This window comes from Lepidochelys olivacea, assembly GCF_965140295.1.
Source record: "Lepidochelys olivacea isolate rLepOli2 genome assembly, chromosome: 12".
NCBI lineage: Eukaryota > Metazoa > Chordata > Testudines > Cheloniidae > Lepidochelys > Lepidochelys olivacea.
In genome coordinates this window covers 29,502,730-29,508,729 of record NC_140422.1, presented here as the reverse complement: position 1 = coordinate 29,508,729, position 6,000 = coordinate 29,502,730, and the positions used below count along the sequence as shown (strand labels likewise).

The following is a 6,000-nucleotide window of genomic DNA, read 5'->3' as shown; positions in this document are numbered from 1 at the left end:
TTAGTGCTTTATGTTATTCATTTTCCTTTGTACCCAACCTATAATAGGTTGTGTTCATTATTCATGGGCTTCCTATTTCTAGGGAGTATCAGTACCATTGTGGTAACTGAAACGAAACATTGATACCAGTAGGTTGCAGGTTTGGAGGCACCTACTATGATTTAGCAGGATACAGATGACAGAGTACTAACAAATCCAGAGTAATATTTATTTAGGCAGCTGGATACAGATGGAGACTTATAGTTCTCCAACTCCCAGAATGAATACCACAGTGTGTGGTGTGATGTCACTGAACATAGCAGGATAACTCTTGTCCTGGACTAGGAAGTAATGACATGGCTCCAGTGTGCGAAGTTTATATATATCTGTACACACATACACACGAGGTAGCTCCTAAAAGTGGTTAGCTAGGTTGATCTCTTTGCAACACATCTCTGTTGGGCCCTAATGCTTGCTCTGACTTTGTAAAAATTGACAACTCACTCAAATATATAGCAAAAGGCCCTATGAAGGACTTTCAGTTGTAGCTAACCATTGTAGCCACATAAATATTTTTTTAATTCTACTCTATACATGCTAGCGCTGTTTTTTCTCCTGCTCAGTCATTTCTGTTTGTTCATCACTGACATTTGATTTTTTGTGTCACGTATCTATATCTGTTAAGGTTCTTTGTCTAATTGACATTGAGTGAGATAATAATTCCATGCATAACTAGAAGAGTAAATACTTCATATAGCCAAACTGAGATATAAATCAAATCTCTCATCCTGAAACACTTTATAGCCGACACAACAGTCATAATTTGTCCATCAGAATAGTCACAATTCTCTCAATAATTACTAGTCTTCAGCTCATGCCTCTGTATTTTGATTTCCTTAATTAATCAAGAAATATTAGGGATTGTCTTATCTCAATTATATAATTTATTTGATCCCATATTTATTTTTCCCTGTAAGGCAACGGAAGTTCTTAGAACTCTATTTTGAAATCATATTAGAAGGGGAAATACAAAAGCAAGTCTACACGTTTTCAAACTGCACATATCACGGGCATATCAATCTACCAGTCTACCTAGCACTAGCTAGTCATATGTTCTGTGCTCATTACCAACATATTCAAATGCTAACCATAGTGGCAAAATGTAGTTGGTGGTTTAAGCCCTGGCTCTCTCCCTCCTATCTCTGCATAAATAGGATTTATTATTAGTAGCATTAGTGTTATTTATTGATTGTGGGAAACCAAAGCAGATACCTGGCCCTATGCTGTTGCCTATAAAGTTCCTGCACAAATCTTCTATCCAATGCAGTCTCTGTGCTGCACCATCCCAGGGTTCCAGATGTGATTCAGTCTGGAACATCTCTCATTTCCTCCCTTAAGGGTCCTTGCATTACTGATCCAATACCATACTCTCTACCAGGTTCTTGCTGAGTCCTGTTTAACTTTCTGACTTCCCCTGGCAGCAGAAAGCAATAAAAAGGGCGAAGTTTCACACATCTAATGTTCTTAATACCTACCGCTCTGCTGCCCCTGCTGATGTTAGTTTGCCAATCCATCTGTGTCACTGTGATGGTTAACGGTCTGATACACACACACAGCTTCCTTCATTGATTCACAGGCAATGCTGAGTGTAGTGCTGAAGCTAATCAGCATAACTTTGCCTTAGCTCTTAGGCAGCCATTATGCTGTGAGCTATAGGATAGGCAGAGAAGCTCCTCACATGCTGAAGTTAAAATAGATAGGTGGATATGCCTATCCCTGCTGCAAATTTTAACACAAACTGTCTAGTGAAAGGACAAATGAGCTGTTTGATCTCATTTACAAATAAATTCAACTGAGAAATATACAATTTAGTCCTATCCTCTTCTCCATTTAAGGGAGAAGGAAGGAGTTTTATAGAAAGTGAAATACACCTGAGGAGATTCTCATCTGAACATGACGGTCACAGCAGAGGAATAATACCTACGGCAGGAGGGCCAACTTAGGGCTATCTGTTCTATTGTATGGGAAGCTGGAAAGCAGTATCAGGTAAGCAAAAAATGACTATCTTACCAACCTGTAACCTGTGCATTATTTATATTAGTCACTAGTTTCCATTCAGAGAGTGGCAGATTTATTTGTCTGGTTCAGAAAACAGTTCAAATACCACTCTCAATTATTTAAACTACAGCAGAACTTGCAGTGCCTAATGTGTCCAGCTACTTTAGAACACCAACTTGAAGTGACCTTTACACTCTGGTTCAGTTTCCTGTATCTTTTGCAACTGCTAATTGCATGTGGGGGTTATCACTGTTCACAATGGTACATTTTCAGGCGGAAAGCATTTCCAGCACAGCGGTATTGATGTGCAAGGGTTTTCATGGTTTTTTTGCTGTTGTTTTCAATTATACCCAGCATATGAGAGGCTAACATGGAGGCTAATATGAGGAGGAAAGGAATCCAGGAGAGCTGGCTGTATTTTAAAGAATCCTTATTGAGGCCACAGGAACGAACCATCCCGATGTGCAAAAAGAATAGCAATATGGCAGGCGACCAGCTTGGCTTAACAGAGAAATCTTTGGTCAGCTTAAACACAAAAAGGAAGCATACAAGAGGTGGAAACTTGGACAGATGACCTGGGAGGAGTATAAAAATATTGCTCGAGCATGCAGAGGTATAATCAGGAAGGCCAAAGCACAGTTGGAGTTGCAGCTAGCAAGGATGTGAAGGGTAACAAGAAGGGGTTTTGCAGGTATGTTAGCAACAAGAAGAAGGTCAGGGAAAGTGTGGGATCCATAATGAGTGTGGAAGGCAACCTAGTGACAGATGATGTGAAAAAAGCTGAAGTTCTCAATGCTTTTTTTGCCTCAGTCTTCACAGACAAGGTATCATAAATATAAAGGGAAGGGTAAACCCCTTTGAAATCCCTCCTGGCCAAGGGAAAGCTCCTCTCACCTGTAAAGGGTTAAGAAGCTAAAGGTAACCTCACTGGCACCTGACCAAAATGACCAATGAGGAGACAAGATACTTTCAAAAGCTGGGAGGAGGGAGAGAAACAAAGGGTCTGTGTGTCTGTCTATAGTCTGTCTTGGCCGGGGATAGACCAGCAATGGAGTCTTAGAACTTTTAGTAAGTAATCTAGCTAGGTATGTATTAGATTATGATTTCTTTAAATGGCTGAGAAAAGAACTGTGCTGAATAGAGTAACTATTTCTGTCTGTGTATCTTTTTTGTAACTTAAGGTTTTGCCTAGAGGAGTTCTCTATGTTTTGAATCTAATTACCCTGTAAGGTATCTACCATCCTGATTTTACAGGGGGGATTTCTTTATTTCTATTTACTTCTATTTTTATTAAAAGTCTTCTTGTAAGAAAACTGAATGCTTTTTCATTGTTCTCAGATCCAAGGGTTTGGGTCTGTGGTCACCTATGCAAATTGGTGAGGCTTTTTATCCAACATTTCCCAGGAAAGGGGGGGTGAAAGTGTTGGGAGGATTGTTCATTGTTCTTAAGATCCAAGGGTCTGGGTCTGTAGTCACCTAGGCAAATTGGTGAGGCTTTTTACCAAACCTTGTCCAGGAAGTGGGGTGCAAGGTTTTGGGAAGTATTTTGGGGGGAAAGACGCATCCAAACAGCTCTTCCCCAGTAACCAGTATTAGTTTGGTGGTGGTAGCGGCCAATCCAAGGACAACGGGTGGAATATTTTGTACCTTGGGGAAGTTTTGACCTAAGCTGGTAAAGATAAGCTTAGGAGGTTTTTCATGCAGGTCCCCACATCTGTACCCTAGAGCTCAGAGTGGGGAGGAACCTTGACACAAGGTCAGCTCCTAGACTGCTGCACTGGGCAGCACAGTATGGGGAGGAGGTGAGCAGCCCTCAGTGGTGAAAGAACAGGTTAAGAACTATTTAGAAAATCTGGACATACACAAGTCAACGGGTCCGGATACACTGCAGCCAAGGGTGCAGAGAGAGTGCCTGATGTGATTGAAGAGCCATTGGTCATTATCTTTGAAAACTTGTGGTGACTGGGGGAGGTCCAAGACGATTGGAAAAAGGCAAATGTAGTGCTCATCTTTAAAAAAGGGAAGAAGGAGAATTGAGGAACTACAGATTCAGCCTCACCTCAGTCCCCAGCAAAATTATGGAGCAGGTCCTCAAGGAATCCATTTTGAAGCACGTGGAGGAGAGGAAGGTGATCAGGAACAGTCAACATGGACTCAACAAGGGCAAGTCATGCCTGATCAACCTAATTGCCTTCTATGATGAGATAACTGGCTCTGTGGATATGGGGAAAGCAGTGGACATGCTATACCTTGACTTTAGCAAAGCTTTTGATACAGTCTCCCACAGTATTCTTCCCTGGAAGTTAAAGAAGTATGGATTGGATGAATGGACTATAAGGTAGATAGAAAGCTGGCTAGATCATTGGACTCAATGGGTAGTGATCAACAGCTCAGTGACTAGTTGGCAGCCAGTATCAAGCAGAGTGCCCCAGGGTCGGTCCTGGGGCCAGTTTTGTTCAACATCTTCATTAATGATCTGGAGGATGGCATGAACTGTACCCTCAGCAAGTTTGCAGATGACACTAAGCTAGGGGGAGAGGTAGATATGTTGGAGGGTAGGGCTGGATCCAGAGTAACCTACACAAATTGGAGGATTGGGCTAAAAGAAATGTGGTGAGGTTCAACAAGGACAAGTGCAGAGTCCTGCACTTAAGATGGAAAAATCCCATTCATTGCTACAGGCTGGGGACCGACTGGCTAAGCAGCAGTTCTGCAGAAAAGGACCTGGGGATTACAGTGGACAAGAAGCTGGATATGAGTCAATAGTGTGCCCTTGTTGCCAAGAAGGTTAATGGTATATTGGGCTGCATGAGTAGGGCTGCCAGCAGATCGAATGAATGAAACGAAATAGAATAGAAATAAAGTCTATTACCTGCTGGCTGGAGGGATGATAAAGCAATTATTACATCTTTGTGTACACCTCATGATTTCAGAAGATGCTTCGTCACCATGGTGATGAGTGCCGTAAAAGAACCTAGTAAACTAACTCAAAAAGAGTGACGGGCAAACTTTTAAATGCTTGGGGATGGATTTATAGTGATGGCACTTGAGCATTTGTATTTTGTCTGAAACAATTAGACTGTGTGTCAAGATGACACCTGACTACTGTGTTGAAGGACAGATTGATGGAAACAACTGCATATTCTCTACCTGTGTAAAGCCTTGCAGGAAAGTAAACATTCTTATAATAGTTCCTAAGAATTTTTATTTTTTTAAGTTTTGGGTTTTAATCACATGGTTTTGAGTTTCCCCCAAGGTATTTTTGTCCCTTCATGTTAAACTGTTATTTTCCAAAGGAAAATAAGTAAAGAAAAGAAAAAGGATTTCTAACCAAATGGAAGCTTTTGCTGTGACAATAACACATATTCTTGTCAAGTAGATGAGACTTGAATATAGCACGTATAGATATATAACTGATTTGAAATTAAGGAACAGAATTTGAAAACAAATATAGCAGGCCAAAGCATTTATTTTTCAAATCTGTTTTTGTTTAGGTGCCTAACTGGGAGCTGAGCATTTGAAAAACTGGCCCAGTTATGACCAGATTGTGAGAAATTGCTGACTGCCTTTTGAATTCTGAAATACAGAGTGCTTACCACTTCTCAGGATCAGGCTGTAACATGACTTTAGGTTTTAGAAGAAGGTTAATATGAAATGCCCTTATGGTGATAGCCATAATACACTGGATCATGGAAAAATAAATGGTAGAGGGCTTTTCCCCTCCAGTTTGATAGGAAATTAACACTGACTAATGAATGGACATTTAAAAAACACTTCTGTCCCCCTTTTTTTTGCCCCACCCCCCACCCCAAGAGAAAATTTATTTTTCCATCAGTTTGGCCTGCCATGCAGTGACTCCTCAACATTTCATAATAACCTTGAAACAGTTAATCCCTTATGACGGAGGAGAAATTTGCCTGAATTTGCAAATGTTTTCATGTAAACATTTTAGCTGCATGACTT

The 6,000-nt window shown here is 40.8% G+C and overlaps 1 long non-coding RNA gene across 1 annotated transcript in view; it reads left to right on the top strand.

The window, feature by feature from the left end:
- The first annotated feature begins 1,684 nt into the window (after positions 1-1,684).
- The window catches only part of LOC311528761, a 58,761-nt gene continuing 54,445 nt past the window's right edge, over positions 1,685-6,000 (top strand). Inside the window, exon 1 of the long non-coding RNA XR_014713688.1 lies at positions 1,685-2,025. This is a non-coding gene — a long non-coding RNA (uncharacterized lncRNA). The remainder of the gene's footprint in view (positions 2,026-6,000) is intronic.